This window comes from Protopterus annectens, chromosome 1.part2 (genome assembly GCF_019279795.1).
Source record: "Protopterus annectens isolate FY-2018-M chromosome 1.part2, PAN1.0, whole genome shotgun sequence".
In the NCBI taxonomy this organism is placed as follows: Eukaryota; Metazoa; Chordata; order Ceratodontiformes; family Protopteridae; genus Protopterus; species Protopterus annectens.
This window is the reverse complement of record NC_056727.1, coordinates 1,062,844,125-1,062,868,966: the sequence shown is the minus strand read 5'-3', so window position 1 is coordinate 1,062,868,966 and position 24,842 is coordinate 1,062,844,125.

Below are 24,842 nucleotides of genomic sequence, written 5' to 3'. Positions count from 1 at the left end.
AGAAGGTGGCTGTGCTGGGGTCTAAGCATTAGGGGCAGGCTGACCCTCTAATTGCACCACACGGCCCTCAAGCTGGCGTGGCAGATCTGCAAACTCTTTGGAGCTCACTACGCACCAAACCCCGGACCTTGGTGCAGGTGACAGGATCCTGTCCCTGACCACTCCCAGGGGGGACGAGCCCTATTCCCTGAGGTGGTTCCACCCTTAGGTGGTTCAGGACCAGCGGACGAGGAGGTCCCAGGGTGGGTCCCAGACATGCTGGGGCCTTGGTGCCACGGCCTGATGAGGTGGGAGAGGTGGGTCCGCTGGGACCCGCCTTCCCAAACATGCTATGGTGTTACAGTTTTAGAACATATGTGGGTTAGTAATAGTCAGCACAATCCAGGATTAGTTATAACAGCATGCAAAGATATTCCCATTAACCCAAAACATGAGATTTGGAACAGTTGCATAGCAAACAGAACACATGCATATATGGAACCACAGTGGCCATTACAACAGCATGCAGATTACATTGATAGCAACAGGCCACCAATGATAGTATTTCAACATGGAACATTAATAGAAACACATTTTGATTTTTGTTGAACAATAGGACATATGTCCCCATAGTAGGTTTGGTGTAAACATACCTATTGATTTGTCTGTTTAAATTATTGTTTCAGATATGGTAGGGGGAGAGAGAGATATCAATTAACAACTTGTATATCCTTGCAGTACTCACAACCTTAATGATCATTGCTCAAATCATGACTCTATAGGTATTATTACAATACCGTATTGCCTTGGTTTGGGCAGTGGTATGTTTGTACACAGTGTATACTTCAACTGTGTTATAGCTAAATTCTACTTCGCTTACCTGGTAGACATGGGGAGGTAATGTTTGTTAACACTACCTGACTGTTTCTACACATATTCCCAGATTCTTAGTTAAAATTATGCACATCCCTCTCAGTCTCTTAATGCACAACATCTGGACAAAGCTTGATAACATGGGGGTACAAATAGGGACAGATTTTGAATATTGCTATTATAAACTTTTAGATAATTGCAAGAATAACAGGATTTGTTTTAATATACATTTTCTGAAAGATTTGACATCTGACACTCAAATGAATGTCATTATTTGGTGACTACAATCCTGAGATCTTCCCAGTGATTTGCCAGGAAAAATGAGGAACAGGCCAAAAATATGAGTCAAATATCTGGACATTCTGGGAAAATCTGTACAGTTGAGAGATATGATTATGCATACAGCATACTAGCAATCCCAGGATTCGAACCATGGCTGTGTCTGCTAAAAATACAACAACTTCTGTTTCATCAAAGTGAGCAATTCAGAAACCACTGTGTGCTTCTTCAGTGTTTTCTAAGTTTCTCTTGGTTGTACAATCTGACCTTGTAATTACAACAGTCTTACACAGACATTCCTTGGTACAGTGTGAGAAACAGTGGTTGACACAGCAGTACTATTCTGATATCAGATCTTGGTGAATGCTACATTTCAGGCCATACAATACCAGAGTAAACAAAACCAGTCCAGGATTTAAAACTTCATTGCCAGGCAGTTACAGTTTTCTTATCTGAAAGAACTGTGGAAGGAATGTTTGTTAACACTACCTGACTGTTTTTACACATATTCCCAGATTTCCAATTAAAATTATGCACATACCTCTCAATCTTTTAATGCACAAACTCTGGACAAAGTTTGACAACATTAGGGGTACAAATAGGGACATATTTTGAATATTACTCTTACAAACTTAGAGAGTTGCTAGAGTAACAGGATTTGTTTTAATATACATTTTCTGAAGGACAAGAAGTCTGAAACTCAAATATATGCCATTATTTAGTGACTACAACTCTGAGATCATCCCAGTGATTTGCCAGGGAGAAAGAGGAATAGGCCAAAAATATGAGCCAATTATCTGGACATTCTGTACAGTTGAGAGGTATGATTATGCGTACAGCTTACTACCACTCCCGGGATTCAAACCATGGCTGTTTGTGCTAAAAACCAACAATTTGTGTTTCATCATTGTGAGCTACTTAGAAACTGCTGTTTGCTTCTTCAGTGTTTTCTATCTAAGTCTCTCTTGGTTGCACAATCTGACCTTGTACTTACAACAGTCCTATACAGACATTCTTAGACATGTTTTTATGTAGCACAGTGTGGTTAACAGTGGTTAACAAAACATTACTATTCAGAGAATGCAACAGTAAATGCCATACAATACCAGAGTAAACACAACCAGTCCAGGATTTAGAACTTTATTGCAAGGCAGTTATGGCTTTATTTAAATATCACCTATATGGGACTATTACTGTCATATTGTCTGATTTAATCAGTATAACCCATACACAGTTTTTATACTGCCAGGTGACTTTCTACTACTTTATATCTATTTGGTATATCTACTACAAGCAGGATTGTTACTCACCAGCCTCACGACACAGCTTTTGCAACCTACTGGCATGGGAATTCCTGATTCACAGCCCGCTCAGCTGCAGCTGTAAAGGGAATAGAGAAATAGTTAGGCGTACCTATCCATCACATATACAAGCTCAACTTTGGTAAACAGTTATTGATATGAATACTTACACACTGCTGGGACATCACCCCTCTGCCTTGCTTCTTGGACCCACTCATCCAAGAGCTCCCTCTTCCTCCGCTTCAAGTCAGAATAGTGATACCGGACCTGCTCAGCAGTCCGAGGGATACCAGTGGCACTGGTGAGATCATGGGAGAGAATTCCCAGGCTTCTGCTTTATATTGGGAGCCTTGGTATTGGCCCTGCAGCAGTCTCATCATGCTTTTTTACCAGGATTCCTACCATGATCTTGTACTCCTGTATGCCCCAGCACTGCGCCCAGAAGTGCATGCCCTCACTAACACCTGCTATACTGCCTAGAGTGGGAAGCTGGAACCAGTTATGAGCCGTATTCCCACCTGTGGGGTTTAAATACAGTCAATTTCCCACCCTTTGCCGTGGACAGTTTTGAATATGCTGAGCTAAGCTAAGCTATGGGCAAACCTGCTTAGCTAATGTTAGCAGTGCTTAAAGGGGCAGGTTCAGCAGTGCTTACCAATGGGTAAATCCACTTGGCTGGGCTATTCATTGCTTAGTATTCATATGTACACAATGCTTACACCTGATCAGCAGAGCTGTGCAATGCTTAGCATTGCTTATTTTTTTATTTTATAGACTATCTGCTGTATGGGATTGATTCATCATTCATTACATATTATACATTTGTTTACTGTCCCTGACATCCCCCAATGTGCTTTTATTAAATGTATTCATGTGTGACTATACTGTATGGGGCACTTGTGTTTATATGGGGGTTTCACAACTTTATTAAACTGACACCTCACATCTGGACTTACTACAGTACTCTGGTTAAATATATGTTATTTAGTAGCTAATTATAAAAAAAATGTTTATGTACTGCTTTCACATATAAAATGGAAAATGGTTACAGTGGGGATTGAACCAGGAATGGGTGCTTATAAAGCGTATGCTCTAACCACTACACTATTGCAGCATTGCTTATGGTGGATGTCTCTTGCTATTTAACTTCTTGTGCTGTTTAAGCTGAAATAAGCATAGCTAAGCAACGGGCACACCCATGCAGCTATGCTTAAACTTTATTGCATGTAGTAAAAAAAAAAAATATTTGTTGTGTTTTTTTTATTTGTATCCTTCAGAATATCCATGCTAGTGCTGAACCTGTTATTCTATCAACTTTCTGCTTTGTGGGATGATTTTCCCTTATGGCCTTGTCCACATTCCTTACTCTGATGGGTTGGGAGGTGTGCTCTATCTGCTTATGCTACATCTGTTATTCTATAAACTTTTGCCTTGGTAGGGATTGTCCCTTTTGGCTTAGACCAAGTTTCTTTCCCTGATGGGTTGGGGGGTGTTACGAGTGTTCTCGCTCATTTTAAATTGCCAAACAGCAATTCTTGTGTGCAGGGGCAATGTGTATTGTGAGAGCACTGCTCTCAGACACACCCCCTGCACTAGTACACAGAACCATGTCCATTTAACAGCACGGCAGTGCACCTTCATGAATATGCATGATGCACTGCCATGCTGTACGGGAACGGTCCATTTCGTGCAGGAATAAGCTATTCCTGCATGGAAGTTTGCTGAATCCCGGGGAATATCTTTTACTAGTGTTAACTGAACACATATAAAAGCATAACTGAAACTGGTACACGTTATATTCTGAAAACCAAACTATTACTACCTTTTCCTGTCAGTAGTGTCTAAACATGAATAGACTGAAAACTAGTACTGTTGACAAATTGTCTGAAACATGAGAATATTTTGACAGTGTTATATGAACACAGATAAAAATGAACTGAAATCTGTTTTGCTGTCAGTATTGTCTGAACATAGATAAACTGAAAACTAGTACTGTTGTACAATTGTCTGAAAACATGAGAACATTTTGATAAAAAAATGAATTGAAATCTGTTTTTTGTCAGTATTGTCTGAACATAGACTGAAAACTAGTACTGTTGTACAACTGTTTACATGAACACTGATAAAAAATTAACTGAAATCTGTTTTTCTGTCAGTATTGTCTGAACATAGATAGACTGAAAACTAGTACTGTTGTACAATTGTCTGAAAACATGAGGACATTTTGGCAGTGTTACCTGAACATGGATAAACTGAAATATGTTATTGTTATATTCTGGAGACTAAACTATTAATATCTTTTTGTCAGTATTGCCTGAACATAGATAAAAACATAATCTGAAACTAGTACTGTTATATAACTGTCTGAAAACATACATACTTGCTTTAACTCAAACATTTTAACTTTAAACAAAGATTGAAGAAATAACTGAAACACAGTCAATTTCTGCACCAAAGCTCTTGTCAAATTTTACTCTGCATTGTCACAGTCACTGATGAGGTAAAGGAAGGCCTGCTTTAATGTTGAAGTGTCCTTTTTATAGTTAGGCCTTTTAAACCTATTCTTTTCATTTCTTGTGCAAGGCTGGGTGACTAAAGTTCTTGATCATATTTAGTATCAGGTCCTAAAAATAACATTTGCATCTTTAACAATTATAAACTGATAAACTGATAACATTGCTTTTTGCACTGACCTTATTTACATTTTTCTGCATGAAATATACATCTGTGGCTTTATCAACTATAAACTGATAGCATTGCTTATGGTGCTGACTTTATTTACATTTTTTCTGCATGAAATAAACATTTGCTGCTAATAAGCTCTTGCAAGTCTGTAAACAAACTGATAACCTCAAATGAAACTAAAGTAGTAATGTAACACAATGCATTTTTGCACTTATATAAAATCAATTTTAACTGCTGAACTTCTTACATTTTCTCTCTTGACCCTTAGATTTTAACACACTGTTCTGTGAGTGAAACTCCACCAATTGTATCACCATAACAGCTTCTTTAGCTGCTGTCATTTAACTTTTCAGTAGTACTGAATGCTGCAAGAATTTATTATTACGGTCTACAATTTTCTTGGAAAAATAGTAAAACTGTAAATGCATTAAATATATCTTCGCCATACTGCCTTATGCCTTATGGCATACAGTACTGTCGTTAATTTAGCTTGGTAATCTGGTTGTAATCTGATCTGATGTGCTTCGCAAACTACCATCTCCATACGAAACTTATACAGTTCTAACTGATTATATAATGTGCTATTGTATACATAGGATCTGGACTATTATTTGTATCGTCACCTTGACAATGTAGCATTAACTTTAAATTTTGCATTTTGTAAACTAGCAAACATTTTGTCTTTGTCTATATCATTGTTTATTGTTTATGCATTGCAGCACTTTAATACAAAACTCTTAACTAATGACTGCTAAACAAAACAAACAACACAAAAAATTAATTTGCCAAATTTGTAATTGTAAACCCTTTATTCTGCAAATTAATTTGACTGTTATTTCTGATATACCTTACAAGACATAGAGGTATACGGTTACCTTTTTTTTTCTAACTGGCCACACCCAATATGTCTTTCTGAGCACTTCACCTTTGTCAGCTGAATTGGAATTTATTTTATCTTTAACCCATAAATCTGCATGTTCCTGTCATAATCAATTCTTTAAAATCTGTACATTTGCACAGATCTTGTCACTGAAGTCTAAAACAGCATATAACTCTAATGACATGTTCACACCCAGTACTGAGCTGTTACACTTTGAACTGTTAGCTGCTATAATCGTTGACCCTTTAAATCATGACAAAACTGCATTTGTGTCCTCTAATAAAGATCTATGTGTAATTGAAATTTATTCATCTGTAAACAATAACATATTGTCATTTCTTTTAACCTTAAACAATGACAGATTAATGATCTGATCTGGTGCCAGACTGCTGCACCCTTTACAGATAGCTATGGAATACATTTTTTCTTTATTTTGCTTTGTAATGATAGCAATTTTACCTTGCACAGAAATCTGTTTTTCAGTTATACTAGAATTTACTTTATTAAAATCTGCACTCTGATTTTTCCTATCTCTCCTCATTGCAATGTTTGCACCTGATTTTGAAAATAAAAAAACTAGATGAAGTAATGTGAACTTGAGACATTGTCTGCATGTTATGTACTTTGACTGTGTTGGCATTTGTATGCTTAATATTGAAACATACCATTATATTTTGTATTACATGTAAACAAGAATTTATCACAGTCTAAACATTTGTATTACTACAACTTAACTGTGTATGTTGAATTGTATATGCTGAACTTGCATCTGAAACCGTACTGATAAGCTGCTTCTGTGCTTCTTTTGCATTTAGACATATTTAACATTCTTGAACTAATAACCTTTAACTTTAAGAGAACATTTTTAGACTGCTTTACCCAGTTTTTAAAATTAAACCAAAGATTTACTAATGTTTCAACTGTAGAAGTATTACTTGACATGTTTATACAACAGGTATGGAAATGATGTTTACTGATGAATTTAAACTTTTTTGAGCTGTTAACCAAAAGGTGCATATAAAGTCTTACATAGCTTTATGGTCCTGGAAGAAGAAGATGAAGGGAACTGTCCTGAAAGCTTTGTCGTAAAATAAATTATTTTGCATTTTAAAGTTCAGCTTTATTTGTTTGAATCTTAAGGGATTCACAGGGATACTTATGTTGATAAATTAATTTTGGTCACCATTGATGTTAAAGACCTTTTTTTCAGTCATACCCTACAACACAGGAATTGATTGGTTTTACTTGTATTTATGCCAGCCCACAAGATGGGATGGTGAAGGCTGTTACCTCCCTTATGTAAATGGTTTTAAAAAACAACTTTATATGGTTTGAAGTGACTATATATAAGCAGGCCAATGGTGTAGCAATAGGGATTGCATGTATCCCCATTTTTGCAAACACAGTTCTAGCTTATTGGGAACATAACTATTTATCCAATTCACGATTTGACAACTGCTGGAGCCTATATGGGAATATTTTTGATGAGAGTCCTTTTTTTGGAAAGACAGTGAGGCTAAACTAAATTACTTCTTCAACTTTATCAACAACAATGTTCATTCTTTGAGGTTTACTATGACTAAATCAGTTGAAGTCATAAATTACTTAGATGTGGAACATAGAATTGACCACCCCAGCTGTTGGTTTTCCTCTACATTATACAGAAAACCCACATATTCAAACTCCTTATTTCATTTTAACAGTTGGCATCCTTTGCACCAGAAGAAAGCCTTGGTCAAAGGCCAGCTGATTCATTCAGCAAGGATGATTTCTGAGACTGACACCTTTTTGAAGGAAGGAACAATTTTAATGGACATGTTAACAAATCGTGGGTACCCACCCCAATTTTTGGATAGGGTATTTCAGGAAGTTAAAAAAAGGATAGATGAGTTTTATTATTAGGTGTTAGTAGTGTCAAGGTGAATATTAAACCTGTGGAGAACACAAAATTCAACCACCGGTGCATCCTTACATACAGCAATGAAGCCATGGATGTTCAGCATATTTTGGGGAACAACTGGGAAATCCTGCAAATTGACGGCGTGAACATGGAGAAGTTAGGGGCTAAACCATTAGACACTTTCAGAAGGGACTGGAACATGAAAAATTACCTAGAAAGGGAACTCTTACAAACTAATGGAAGCAAGCGTACCCACCTAATGTCTAAATTAGTTTGTTAATCATATTGTTCCTATATTAAGGAAGATGTGAAAGTAAAGGTGCAAGGATTTGGGACAATTTTATGCCCTAAAAAATTTAACTGTAAAACTGAAAAAAAAATGGTTTACATAGTACTTTGTTCCCAGTGTCCCTGTTTCTTTCTACAGTGGCAAAACTGAAAGAGCTTTAAAAGATAGAATTTATAAACATTTAAGGGACATTAAAAAAACAAGGCATCAGAAACAGTTTGTGAAAGCATATTGAAAAGCACAAATGATTTTTTTTGTGATAGATGTTCTTGATATAGACCGAGTGGCAGATTAGAACAAATGCCACCAGACCCTACAGTTTAAATGAAGTTATTTCACTTGCTTGCTTCCTTAAACTCAAATACTTCAGTTAGTAACATCTTCTTATTTTGCTCTATGTGGTATGATCTCCCCACCACTAACACTTTTCTTCTTTTTTTGTGATGGAGAGCATGTCCCAGGAAAATTACCACAACTGTTTTGTGAGTTCATTTAAGACAACTATGATAAAATCATGCAACCAAAAGTTATGTGGGTAGAATTTTATTCAAAGGCTTTTAAGTTTCAATGAATTTTAAAGTTTGAACATGTAAATTATTTTTATTGTTACTGTGCCTTTAAGCTGATTTGACAGTTGGTTACCTTGTATTTTTTTCCCCAGGCTTTTGCATTAAAATGTGGCAACTTTGTTTGAATCATTACTCTGATGAAGTCCCTTGATTTTTTTGGGATGAAAGCCCTAAGGTTTTATTGTTTTTCCACAATAAACAAAGTTTTTATTACTACCTTGGATTCTGCATTGATTTTACACTGCCTTTGAGCATATTGAAGTGAACTGTAGTGCTGTTCTTCCTCTATTTCCCTACACTGGTGTGAGGGTTTGTGCGGCAGTTTAATTTATAAGTTTAAAGGAGAAGATTGATTTTCAAGATTTTCTATTCTCCTGTTTTTATTCTTTTTTTTTTTTTTGGCTTGTCAGCATTCGGCATTTTAAGTGCTGACATTTCAATATGGAACCCATTTTGGACATGTCTATATCGTATCTCGAGCTTATAGTAGCTGTTCTAGCAATAGGAAAGTAATTTATGAATTTCTAGGGAAGATAAACACTGCTTAATAGGACTTTAGGTATTTTAATTGGTCCTTCAATTCCTCTGTTTATTTTATATAGCACAAGGAGAGAAACATCATTGTTTTATTCTGACTCCCCAAAGCTGCAATCCTGCACATAAGCTAAAAAACAAGCAAAAAGGTATTTTGATTCTATTTTAAATCTAGTAAACAGAAAAGTGCATTAGTTGTACTGCACTTAATGTTGCCTAGCTATTTAAATTAGTTTTGAGTGGTTTCTGTTATTTATTTCTGCATTTTATTGTGTTTTCATTGGATTAGAAGCAATGGCTATTCACTGAAGTTGTTTTACTGTTTGCACTGGATTTTGAGTGGTTTCTGTTCTGTGCCTAGCTAACTAAATCAGCTTTGACTAGTTTCTATAATTTTTCTGCATTTTCACTATCCCCCAGATTCACCAATCTTCTGTGCAGGATTAGCTTAGTCCTGCACAGAAGCGCCTGTTTAGGATCAGGATGGCAGCGTGCCATGCATATCAGTGAAGGTGTGCTTTAAGCTCCTAGGCTTACACGAAGCATGTATGAGTGCAGGGGGCATGTCTGAGAGCAGAGCTCTCAGAATAAACATGCCCCTGCAATGTAGAACAGCAGAACGTGGGAAGAAATTAGCTAAATTGCTCATAGGTGTCCGTAGATCCCCACCAGTAGTTCTCCATTTGTACAACAGCAACAGTACAGAAAAAGTAAATGAAGGAACCCTTTTATTTTTCTTTAAATCTGATTAAAGCTAACCATAGGTGTGCAGGTGTGCCCATCGTTTAGCTACAGTTAAAGCAGCTTAAAAGGCTGAAGAGGATAACAAGGAAGATATATGCAAATAAAACAGCATAGCAATAGTGTAATGGGCAGAGCATTTGCCTAATGAGCAGGTATTCTCGGTTCGAGTCCCACTGCAGCACAGTCTATTTTACATGGCAAAGCATGTTATAACCAATATTTTTGTTGCAAAACCCACTAAATAACACATATTTATAAACTAGAGTACTGCAGGAAATGCACATGTGAAGTATCAGTGTCAGAATGAATAAGGCACTAGTAAGCAAGTCTAAGCACAACTAAGCAGTAGTAAGCATATGTAAGCATAAGTAAGCCTGTTTGAGTGCTTTTGCATGGGGGTAAGCACTGCCTACACAGATTAAGAAATCTGGAAGCTTACTGAGTATAAGAAACTGTAACCGGAAGTTAGAAGGGCTTACCAACGTGCAAACCAACACAAACCCGCTTACAACTGCTTTAAAGTGCCTTAATCACACTATATTCAATGGCCCGTGTTCTGCCCAGCAACAAAATAAACAGCCTCTGCAAGGTTTGAACGCAGGACTCTACACACCATAGCCAAAGTGATTTACCAGTAAGCCATAACACATATACATAAAGTCGATGTTTCAGAAACATATCATCCAGCCCAGTCATGCTACAGTACAGAGAATGTAACCAACATCTAGATGTATGTGTGTGTGTAAATATATTAATATCTAAATAGATACAACATATCTATATATGTAGATATATATATATATATATATATATATATATATATATTTAGAAATATATACATATATATGAATATATATGAACATATAAACATGCAAATGCCTACATCGACACATATATATGTCTACACCTATACGTCAACATATGCACAGCAAGGTACATATATGTATGCAGGTATATAACTATGTAGGTATATACGGACATAATCATACATATGTAAGTTGATATATATATATATATATATATATATATATATATATATATATATATATATATATATATATATATATAGGTATATGTCACCATACATCTGTAGATAACAATGGTAGATTAACAAAAACAAATATGTCCACATGCACTGTTAATGGGGTTGAGAGGCCCCAAACAATATAGGTCTTGTACGAATAGGCATACCCCCCAGCCAAACACGTTCACCCTGCAATACACTACCAAGTGTTGCAGATCCCATAACCAGGACCTGAGATGACATGGGCACAAAATGTTAACAGTACTACATCCCACCTGTATGATGTCAGGCTGGTATTGGTAACATATCATGCAGTACAGTCTGGCTCTCATAGGAAATGTAAAATGTGGAAGCTATCAACATCCCCAGGATACATATGCACAGACACATATATGCAGATACAGTGGGTCTATATCAGTTCATTGAAACGTCTGAAGTTCAAACACCATATGTTCGAACTTCAAACCACGAAATGCAAAAACATCAAGGTCTTAAAACAGCGATTTTTTTCCCAGGGAAAAAAATCGCTGTTCCAAGAAACACACATGCAACACAAAGACACCAAAACAACATCAATCCACACACATACACTTAAAATCAGACATCTAACCCTACACTAAACTGTACATACACTACTACCTATCCACTTACCTTAACCCAAACCCTAACCCTAAGGTCCGTCACTATCGCACACTCACCTGACCCGCGCCCTAACCCTAACTCACCTATCCCGCCCTAACCCTAAAGTATTTCACTATTGCACACCCACCTCACCCGCGCCCTAACCCTAACTCACCTAACCCGTGCCCTAACCCTAACATTCACACAATTGCACACTTACCTGAACCTGACCCATAACTTCCCACCACTGTCCTGATACTTGCAAAGCCACAGAAAAGGCCCACCGAATTCTTTCCCTGGGAAAGAATTCGATGGGCCGTGGCTTTGCAATTACCATTGTTCAAACTTTACAGTTCTAACATCTGGTATTCGATATTCAGCCAATTCGACGGACTGATATAAACCCGATACAGATATACATATATATATATATATATATATATATATATATATATATATATATATATATATATATATATATATATATATATAGATATACATATGACTACACATTCACACACAGAGATATGTACAGTAAGATACATATGTAGGAGGTGCACAAAATATGGAACAGCCACTATGCCTACAGTTCACACCTGAAAAACTGGACACTGTATGGGCTACCCATACAAATGACAATCATTGCCTGCAACATATAGCCACAGAGAGGTCATAGGAAAAAACACCACACACAGGTTTGCAGGAATGGAAAACCTTTATTTGTGTACTATTACAGTTCTATATACTATTGCTACTCTAATTGGGATTGTCTTTACAGACATGGTGTGTGTGTGTGTGGGGGGGGGGGGGTTCACATCTGCTTTCCACATGTGTGCCATTGGCTACTGACAGACATCCTAAGGGCGTCATAGTAAAGCACCACTGCTAGCACGTACTGCCCCTGTCGACTGCAGCAGAGATATTGGCCAATATGTGTGGACATTCTGACATACTCTGTACAGTCCAGAGGTATACACAAAACCCCTTAGTGCAAAACATGTGTACCATGCTTGACAACATGGATGTTAACAGCCATGTAGATGGGTATAACACATAACAACTGGTATACATATGCCACCATAGGTTATGCAGTCACACACACCTGACTGGCCTGACACATGCTACCAGCTGATATAGGGGTGCCATGGCCACATACTACCCACTAAATATTGACATACATCTGTACAGCATCCCACTGCTCTGTCTGACATACATGACTGTTAAGGGATGCCCAGCAGCAGTACATCTGGCAAGTATCTGCACATGACATCTCACTGGGTAAGTACACTAAGCTGTTAGGCATGTAACAATGCACTGTGCAGGCTACAGGCAGACTGGCTCAACACTGGCCTACATCTCCTATGGGGGAATGCACATGTACCTGCATATATAGCAGGCTGTACAGGCATGTCACAGCACAGGGTAAGATACACCTGTGTGAATGTGCATAACCACAACCAATGAGAAAAGAGCCACAGCCACATATGGCAAGCTAGCATAATGTTACAGTATATGGACAATCTGTTCAACACCATCCTCCTATATGCCACTCACACACTAACCCTACATATACTGAGCCACTACAACGTTTGGTCTGATGGCTGACTGTGCTATTGGACATGTGTGTCTATGGCCATACAAACATGTAAGCCAATACGGTAACATACAGTGAAGCAGCATGAAACATCAGACAGGACGGGACCTAGGACAATGACAACTACCACAGTCTGCACAAAGGCCAAGGTACATATTAACAATACACACACTGTTGACATTCACCATAAGTACACAGACCTCAGTACTGTACAAACAACCACAGTATGTACAGGTTATGTCATCAAATATAACTCCTACTGTACATAACATGTGTAGCAGCCTGATATCTCACTGGCTTATCAGATATGATGACACTAATTATGGTGTGCAGCACCCATGCACCTCTTCATGCATGACATATGTGCAAAGGTTGACAGAGTTGGGGCTGGAAGCACATACACAGGGCCAATATTGACATGTTGCTGTGATAAACTCATACATTTACTGTTGTAACAGGTTGGTTGCAACATATGTCCTATGAGGGATATGAAGTCAGTAACTGTCACGGCTTTCACCTTCTACAGACTGCAATCCTTACACTACCTTCTGCAGCCCACAGATAGATGCTCCATGGGTAACACATGAAACCAAAGGCACAACATACTGCCCAGTCTGCAAATGACCCTGCAGATGGGGATTCCTCATAAACATAGAACTGACTTGGCATGTATTGAGACATGTAGGACAGCCATATCCACATACACACTGTTAAACCAGCATTACTCCAAATACAGTATAGCAGCACTTACAGTCTGTAGTCAGGTCAGGCACATCCCCTTCATGTGTGTTGCCCTGTTTCCAAAATGTATGTTGTTAGAGGTAAAGCCCCAATCCATCTGAGATGCTGTTTGCCAAACAACAGATCTAGTTCCTGCTCACAGTGAATGAAAAGGGCCAAAACCAACATGATGTTCCTAGATATTGGAGTGTGTTTCCATGCCATTGGCTATGGGAATTTTACCACAGCTGTTCCACATGCAATCAGCTAGGGGAGGGCTGCAATTTGTGCAGAGACCATCAGCTGATCATGAGCATCACTTAAAATACACATGCTGCTGCCTAAGCAAAGCAGGTGTAGATCTACACATCTACCAGAGAGGGAGTGGGAGAGGCAAAGACAGGTCAGGGAGGGGTGGGAGAGTAAAACCTAAACATGTTTGTGTCATGCACCTACCAGCACAGGGTATTAAACCCTTAACGACTATGTAGTGCTATCACAGTTCTATGCAGTCGTTGGATGCACCACATGGGTTACCTGCTGTGGAGCCCTCAGAACATATATGTGATGGTGAGTGACATCTATAACAGGGATATGGTAGCTATACAGCAGGTGACGTACACATGCCTGTCCACATGAACAGGTGCCATCATCAACACAGCCACACTCTCACAGGGACGTACACACATTGGCACACTTAGCAGGGTCAGGATTAAAACTCATCAGTAGTGGGATTGTTACAACACATCACTGTGCAGGTATCACATGCACCACATGGGTCATACAGAGGTTGTATGGGTAAAGGGTATGGGGAGGTGTCTGACATCAGACAGCATGCTTCAGTATGTCAATGGGGGTTGTAGTGAGTGTGGATGTGAACATACGCACCGTACAAGGACATGCATGGGTGCATGTCTACATGGGTGTGTGGTATTTGACTGTGCCAGACGGCTATACAAGGCTAGGCGATGGGTATACTTTGGGATCAGGCCACATGACAATGGTCTACATTGTGGGTCAGGGCTGTGGTTTCTGCATTTGCCCACACAGGTGGGTATTGTATCCCCCCATCCAGTCACCTGGGTGACTATTGTGTGTGGCCAATGTTGTTCATCACTTGCCATGTATGTGTTCCTTAGTCCATGACATGGACAGTGTCTGGGATGTGCACAACTCCCACATGCATATACAGTGACATGTGGAACTGTACCTGAAGTGTCTGGCCCATGTTGTGAACACAGATTATCATCAGATGTGCCAGTCTTGCCCACCTGTGGTGGGAACTGGTAATGGCAGCAGGTTTACCCTGCACCTACATTGATAACATGTTAATGGCATTCCCTGGTGTTAGGGGCATCTGTCCATACAGGGCATGTTGTCACTCATGGTATGTCCTTTGTGGGTCACATGTGATGGCACCACAGGTGTTACAGATGTTCATAGATTCATAGGTTCATATGTAGGTACTAGGCTATCTGCCCGAAGGCATTTATAAGCCTAGCTGAAATTGTGTTGGCTTTTGCCACCCCCTTAGATTAGTTTCCTGTGCCTCTGTCCAGCAGAGCCATTGAAGTGATCCCCGGGGTAAACTTTCTATTTCCCAACCACTCGTCAAGGTTTCTCTTGAAGAGTGTTAGTGAGGAGCTCTGCCTAATGCAGATTGGAACCTTGTTCCAGGGCATGGGGAGTCTCTGGGACAGGAATCTATCCCTCCAGCATGTCCTATTTATTGTTGTGGTGAGGTTTAGATCTCTAGAGCATGTGGCATGAGGGGATATGGTTTTCTTTAGGTGGAGCATGCCCATCAATTCTGGGTTGGACATGGCCTTGTATATCAGGCATAAATCACCTCTGAGTAGGCGGTATGAAACCGAGTACAGCTGAAGTTTCTTCAGTCGAGCTGCATAGGGCATCTATTTGAGGCCAGTGATCCTCATAGTGAGGTATTTCTGTGGTCTTTCCAGCTGTTGCAGGTGTCTTGTAAGGTACATCTCAATTGGGGCATTGTACTCTATGACGGGTCTGATGAGTGATATGTAGAGGGCCACAATGACCTCTTTTGATCTTGATGCAAACCCTTTTGTGATTAGGTGGGCCACATAGAAGGATTTTCAGTCCATTGGGGAAGATGGGGAGAGTGCACTGTCTGCATGTGCGTGCATATTGGACAGATGGACAGGGTGCCATGCCCTCTGTAGCCCACTGCTATCACTCTCCATAGTTACTATCAGTGGCCAATATGCAGTGTACTACCCACATATTGGCTGTTGCCTAGGCATGTGTGTGTGTATGAGACATGGGTTGAGAGTATGTTCTGGGTAATATTGGGGTTGCTAACTGTGATTGCCTGGCCTTGATGTCACATGTAAGGGTATGGCTTTGCACCCCAGTTTCCCAGCTATTTCACATCTGTTATCCCTGTATGGTGGACATTATGATTTATAGTAGGGCCACTATATAAGAATTATGCAAAAGCCACTCCAAATTGGCCACAGGTGTCCCACATTCGCAACCACCTCCACACACAATACAAGTCACAAACACACAAGCACACACACACCTGTTATGTCTGGGAGTAGAACCCCTACCTAACTAGTTTATTATACTACAGCACTACACAGTTATAGTATGCTCCACAGAGATTACAGAAGTACTCCTTCCCCAAAGGTGTATATCACATTGGATGACATCAACAGGATTGCCAAAGTAGGACATTCTAATTGTAGTGCGTGTGACTAGCCTAAAAGGCATTGCTCCCTACACAGACAGTGACACACACACAAAACATCTACAACTGACATGTGTGGGTATAGAACCCCTAACAGAGATCTATATCATATTACAGCATGGAGCTGTTATAGGACACACCACAGGGATTACTGGAGGACTCCTTCCCCAAAGGTGTATTTCACAATGAATAACATCAGCAGGATTGCCAAAGTAGGACATTCAAATTGTAGTGAGTGTGACTAGCCTATAATGCATTGCTGCATACACAGACATTGAAACACACACAAAGCATCCAGAACTGCTATGGGTGGGGATGGAACCCTACCAGAGTTCTAAATCACACTACAGTGGTACGCAGTTATGGCACGCACTATGGAGATTACTGGGCTGCAACCTTCCCAGAGGTGTATTTCTAGGTGGGTGACATCAGCAGCCTTGCCAAAGTTGAGCATATGAATTGTAGGGAGTGTGAGTAACCCAAAAAGCATTGCTCTTTTCACAGCCAGACACACACGCATGCTATGGCTGGGAGTAGAACACCTACCTAACTATTTTATCACACTACAGCAGTACACAGTTACAGAATGCGCTATGGAGATTACTAGGCTACAGCCTTCCCAAGGTGTATTTCTAGGTGGATGACATCAGCACCCTTGCCAAAGTTGAGTATATGAATTGTAGGGAGTGTGAGAACCCTAAAAAGCATGGTTGTTTATATAGACAGAGACACACACACTTGCCATGTCTCGGATTAGAACACCTACCTAACTACTTTTTCACACTATTGCAGCCTGCAGTTACAAGATGCACTACAGAGATTACTAGGCTACAGCTTTCCCAGAGGTATATTTCTACATGGATGACATCAACAGCCTTGCCAGAGGTCAGCATTTAAATTGTTGGTAGTGTGACTACCCTAAAAAGCATTGCTCTCTACACAGTCACAGACACGCACACAAGCATAGTTGCCAAGTCTGAGATTAGAACTCCTACTTAACTAGTTTATCACACTGCCGCAGTGCACAGTTACAGGATGTGCCATGGAGTTTACTGGGCTGCAGCTCTCCCAAAGGTGTATTTCACATTGGATGACCTCAGCAGGCTTGTCATAGTAGGGCTATGGGAAGGGCAGTGTGTATTCATGGGCCATAACCCATTCATCTAGGGGTTGACACACCACATGCGGGAACACAAAGGGTCATATTTCACAGGTACATGTATACAGCTGCTAGATGGCTACTTCCTTGTACAGTCATGTTGAACAGCTGGCACATCCTCATATAGTCTGTCATGCTGACAGATACTGGTGGCTAGTATCTGCAGTGAGTGACATCTGCACCTCATGTGTTTGGGGCCCTTTGGCTGTGTGCTGGGTGGGACAGGCCTGGATGACTCCTTGTCACCGTCACCCTCTTCCACATATCTATGTCCGTCTATCCTTTGCTTAATATAGTGTGTTGTCCTTACATATATGTCTGTATTCCTATCCACTGTGTGTGCAAGGCATGAGTGGCGCATACTGACAAGTGTCTGCACTAACAACTGCGACTGTCATATATGTCTGGTCCACTGGTGTTTGCAGACATGGCCTTCATGTGTTTAAGTGTGTGAGCATGCGCAGTATGACCTTTCAGTATGTTATTGACTGACATTGCCTTCATTTCTCTAAATGTGTGAGCATGCCCAGTATGGCTGTCTGTATTGCATGTGTAGATCAAGTCCAGGTAGTTTGTACTGCAGTGCTGACCTTTGTGTTGTACATCAACAGGTAGCATGCTGTCTCTGCAGGGTATCCATCGATCATTTTGCATTGAATGTTACTACATTTCTGCATAGCGGGGGGGGGGGGGCACACCTGACTGTTTTTACATTTCTACACAGGATTGGGGGGGGGGGGACACACCTGACTGTTACTATATTTCTATGTAGGATGGAGGGGGCACACCTGACACTCGTACACATTTGCTAGGACTGTACTGGTATGTCGGGTACTCCATTTCAGTCTGTAGTCTTACCTATCATGCTGGCTACAGGCATACCAGTGTACTACAGCTCTCAGCTTTTAATTACCTACATATATTAGTTTCTGACATCCTACCCTTCAGAACTGACATTCCACTGCCTGACTTGCTGTAGTCTGTCTGTGTAGGCTTGGGGGGAGGTTACCCATAGGTCTTATTCAGAGGCCATAGCACAGCCTTTGTTTGTGTTTGTCTACGCCTGTCCTGCTGGCTGATTGTTGGTTATGTGACCCCCCCCCCCGACTTGCATGTGTGAATCACTTACCTTGTGGGTGTCCCAGTATTGAAGGTGGTGCTGCAGGGCTGCCTATATCAGATGCACATAGTACACTCCCTACACATGGTTAGGCACAGGTAATGCAATGTTTGGCATCCCTTTTACTGTATGTGAGAGTCGGAGAGAGGTGTTATTCCCTGGGTCCCTCCTGTGTCCATGTATGTGCTATGCATTGCCTCTTTGCCAAGGCCAGGGCATACCGGGCATGCCTTCTTCTGCCTACTGGGGCAGGCTCAGATTGTTCCTCCTCTGAGTCACTCTGTGCCTGTGCAGGCCTTGGCAATGCTGGGGGGCTGTGTGGCCTTGCCCCATGCTGTTCCTGCTGCAGCTGTTTCCACAAGATCATATTGTGTAGCATGGCACATACAAGGACGATTTGGGTATATGTAGCTGGTGAGTACTGCAAGGCTCCACCGGATGTGTCCAGGCACCGGAACTGTGACTTGAGCATCCCAAACACACACTCTACTATAATTCTGGTCTGTGTGTGTGCCTAATTATGGAGTTCTTGTTCATGTGTTTGTGCATTTCTGATGGGTGTTATCAACCACGGCTCCAGTTAGTACCCAGCATCCCCCACTAGGTGACCATGAGGGATGTCCCCATTGGCAAATCTCTGGTACAGCTGCGTCAGATGCCAGATGTGGGAATCATGATAGCTCCTAGGGCAGCCGGCACACACATTCATTATTATGCCCTGGGCATTGCACATGACCTGGCAGTTGATGGAGGGGAAGCCAATGCGGTTGATGTAGACCCTACCCCGCTCACCAGGTGGTGCTTTGATGCATATGTGCGTGCAGTCTATAGCACCCACTACCTCAGGGTATTCTGCTATTTGGTGGAACAGTTGCATATTGCTGGCCAATGCCTCACTGATGTTGGGGAAATATATGTGCTCACCGACATGTGCTGACATGCCATCCAGGAACTGGTGGAGTACCCTGAATTCTGATGCCTGTGAAATCCCCATCATATCCACAGTTGGCCTTTGGAAGGTACCTGTAGCTAGTATTCTTAGGCCTACACATACCTTGGTATCCACTGGGATGGGTTCCCCTCTGTTAGTTCTGTGTGTCAGGTGTGGCCGGCACAGCTCAACTATTTGCTGTAGGAGGTCCCTGTCCACCCTATAGTGCTCCACTATTTCCATCTCATGTAGCCCCTGGTAGGTTATCCTGGGTCTGTACACTCTTCTCCGGCTCCTCACTGTGGGTTGGTCGACATCATTCACATCCTCAACACCCTCAGCCTCTTCCACAAGTTGTATGATAGCTATTGCAGCCCCTATCATTTTCTGCTGTGAGTTTTTGAAAGTTCCCCGCTTGTTTACACCGGTGGTATAGAGTGTGGGAAAAAACAGAGGGGAAGGTGTTTTCTTAGTTTATAGTAGTGTTCTGGGCTGGGCTGGTCTGCTGCCTGTGTAATTGGCTGAGTCTGATACATTTCACCTGCCAGCTAAGCTAGTTCTCCTTGATTAACTTTCTACTGCTGTTTTCCCTTCCCATTGCCTTCCTGTTTAAGCCCGTGTGCACGCCATGCAAACACAGTGCTCAAATGTGCACACTGTTGCTATTTTCTGGTTTATCTTCCTTATTCTTCCTGTAAAACCCAGTGTGCAGCACGCACACCCACTTAGGCTTTGTAAAGAGTGATCGGCAGGTTTAGACATGCTCCCTAGCTTAGCTAGAGCAAACCTGAGCCACAGGGCTCCAATCCACTTACAGTATGGCTGACACACACACTCCCATGATGTCACCTAACCCCTAGAGTTGCACCAATCTATTCCTGCTCTTACACTGTTGGGACCTGACTCACATGCTGGGGAAAACTGGGATTTACTATCATTCCCCTTATTTGCATAGGATTGCCTGCTGATGCATACTTACATATCTCACACTGAGCCTTCCCCCTTAGCAACCACTACTCATTGGCCATGTTGTCTTCTGCCTGTCATTGACTTGCATGGAAGAATATTGATTTTAGTTAGAATGCTTAATTTAGGTTTATTTTGTTATTTTCCCCCCAATCCCATTTGCGTCCCACTCCCCTATGCTTAAACAGCCAAGATCAGCTAAAAAAAATTAAAAGCTGATTTTTTTTATTTTTTGTTTTGTTTGCAATGCCAGTGGCCTTATACTTGTCCATTGGCATGCTTCCTCAATGATATGCAACCTTTATTTGGAGCTGTCACAGCTCCGTTTTGGATTTTGCAGAAATGTACTCGGTTACTAACCGAGTACAGTTCTGCAGATTGCACTAGTCCTGCACGGATGGTCACAAGCTTCCTGGTGCACAAAATCACCTAATTTGCATGGATTTCTCCTGCAAATTAGGTGATTTGCATACAAGGGCTTAGTCCATGCAGGATTAGTGCAGGAGCTCTTGTGCACGCCCCTGCAGGCTGTTCCTGGACTTCATGGCAGACATATTGCCTGCTAGAGCTCCTGCACTGATCCTGCACGCCATGCAGGGCATAGTGAATCCGGGGGTATGTCTTTTCAAAACTTCAATTTACAGATGTTATTTGAAATCATTTTATGGTTTGGATTGCATTTCATGTGGTTTATGCACTCTTAAGTGAATTCTTCAGTGTTACTGCATTTATTTGCTGCATCTTAGTCATTTTCTGAATTTACAACAAGCAGACAGTTTTGACTAAGGGGGTGTGTGTCATCAACAGCTTGTACTGGTTATTCAGCTGGCAAGAGAGCAATTGCCACAGTTATGGGGAAGATAAACATTATTTGTTAGAACTTTAGTAGTTTTTCATTTTCCAAATCCTATCAGTAAACATATTCTTGCTATGTACAGGTGCACTATGCTATGTGTAGCTGCATAACCTAGACAGCCAAGATCCTAGCACCATAAAAGTAGCTCATAGCAGGCTCCAGAAGTGCTACACTGATCAACATAGCCCTCAGCTGGTACAGATAAGATTAACACTAGTGTTATACAATGTTTACTTTAAATAGTGTCAGATAACTCCCTCAGTGGATAAAATGGTTTACTATCAATATTTTGCCGTGCAATTGCACGGCTATGAAGTATTCAAACAACATATGTTCGAACACTTCATAGTTCGGCAGGTTATGTGAGCGAACATTATCATTGCGAATGGACTGTGCAGTCGCAATTATAACATTCGCTCATGTAAGGGGATCACGGTACAGTGCGGTTAGGGAAATACATCCCTTTCATCACTGTAGTGCGATCTCGGAGTTGGAATATTAAGTTAGGGGGGTGTGAGGGGTGCAGGAGGGCTTGCCCCCCTGCATAGATGTGAGTTTAAGCTAGTTAGGTAGGGAGATAAGGGAAGTTTGGGAGTGCTGTTAATTGTCAAAAATGGCGCGAGTGACATTTTCGACAATTAACAACTGTTTTCGACATTAGGTACATATGGAAATGTTCATTTCCGATGTTAAAAGTTGAACTTTCGTCCACTTTTTTTTTTATTTTCGATTTTTTGATAGTAAACCGGATAAAATATATATAAAAAAAAACAAACAGGATCATCACCAAACAACTTGCACAATGAAGAAAAAATGAATAATGTTGTGTGATGCACCCACAAATTACTTTCATCTTTCAATAAAATCAATTAGAAAGCACTTTTGTCTTTTTAAATGCCACTAGGGGTAAGACTTCATCAGATTGATCAGAGACTATACATTTCTATTTTATTTCAGCTCTACAAATTGTTGTAAATCAAATCAAGTTTTACTTCCCCCTTTACAAAATGGAATGTCAGCCTAAATGTCTTTCCTCTTTTGCTAGCCTCATAGCATTAGGAATTCAGAAACAGTGTAGCAACTGCCTTATGCTTACAGATAACTCTGTTTCTGATAGTTCCAAATATTTAAAATGGTACTTACGTATTATCGCAACCAGATTTTTTACATCCTGTAATTCATAACGTTTTCGAGAAATGAGTTCAGCTGTAAGTACAATGACTGTGCATACTCCAAATTACTATTTTAAAACATTGCTTTGGAAACAGGAGGTTGTCAACCAACTGCTAGCGGACAGAATTTCTCGGTCAGCACACTTTTAAAAAAACAGAGCCTACAATCGTTCTGTATACTATTACATTGACCAGAAAAACAGGAGAAGTGTGAACCTGCAAGTGTTTTACTTCTCTGTACTACTGCAGAAAAGCACTTCCTACATCAACACTGCCTTTTTGTAGTACTAACTGCAGTTAACATGTGCCATCTTAACTTTGCATATTTGAGACACCCTTACAATATAGAACTGCCACGACCATGGACTTTTTATCCGTCACTCAAGTCCAATTTTGAAATTAGATTCGCAGTGTTACATTTAATTAGGTATTGCTAGCAGGTGTTTCGTTTTTAGATATTCAGGACTAGCTGGTCATTAAACACCATTGGGAATGCAGCCGGAGATTTGAATGCATCATTTGATGGATGTTATCATTTATGCTTGTGACGTGTGTTTCAAAGGCAAATCAACTAACTGCTTTACTTAACCTACAAAATAAATAAAGAGTACAAAATGCATTGGGAAACAGAAGGGATGTGGGAAATCAGATCATGAGTAGTGAGGGCCACTGCACAGAACTAATGATACAACTTTTGCAGTTTTTTACAGAAAATTTGTGGAATTACAGGATGTAAAAAATCTGGTTGCGATAATATGTAAGTACCTTTAAAATATATAGAAGCCTCACAAAAACAAAATACAAAAAATAAAAGTAAACTGTGAGTACCACACTAGCAAACAACATGCAATGCACCCAGCTCTAACACATAATGTAATATATGTTGATGCTGTAAAAAATACCCTACCTCATAAATCTCAACCTCTAAGCACAAGAAATTTGGACAATGCTAAAAAGAAACAAGTGACCTCCATGATATCCCTAAGTCTCAAACAACACACTATACAAATATAGTCGGTCCAAAAAACAGTGCAAGAAACTTCTCTGTGTGAAGTTTTTCAATTCCTATATATCTAGTTAATCACTATATATTAACAATCAGAAAATGGTAGTAGAAGTAACAAACTTAAAAATGTCCTAAATCAAAAACTAAAAACTTATTTTGAAATATTATTAATATTATACAGAACTATTAACTCTAGTAGGTTTTCAGAAGTAATCCAAGCAGGGTAGACAGTCTGTTTCCAGTCAAAAATTATTTATTAAGCACACAGACTACAAACAAAAGATAGAGAGCATGGTCTCCTGATTTCCCCTGAGAACTGAGATAGAAGGGAAGATAGTGGAAACAGGTAAATCGCTTCAAATATCTGGGAGGTGTGTTTGAGGAGAAGCGAAGTCTGAATGAAGAGGTCAAAGCTAGAATCAGAGGGGCTGCAGCCAAATGGCATAGAGTTTCAGGTGTACTATATGACAACAAGAGTAGCCTGATAGCTTTAAAGTATATAACACACACACACACACACACACACGCACACACGCACACACGCACACACGCACACACACACACACACACACACACACACACACACACACACACACACACAAACACGCACGCACACACACACACACACACATGCAGTGTGGCAAATACATCACATCTATTAAGATTATCAGTTGATGAGAGGTGTACTTTGCTCCTGGCCACTGTATGTATAACTGCACTAAGTTTTGTGCAATTTTATGGATGATGCAGTGGTGCAGCGGTTTGCATTGTTACCTCATAGTAAGAGGGTTTCTGATTCAATTCTCAGCTGGGGTGTTGCTTGTGTGGAGTCTGCATGTCCTCCCTGTGTTTGTGTGGGCTTCCTCCCACATTATAAAGACATGCAGGTGGAGTATTCCTCTCTGGGTCTGT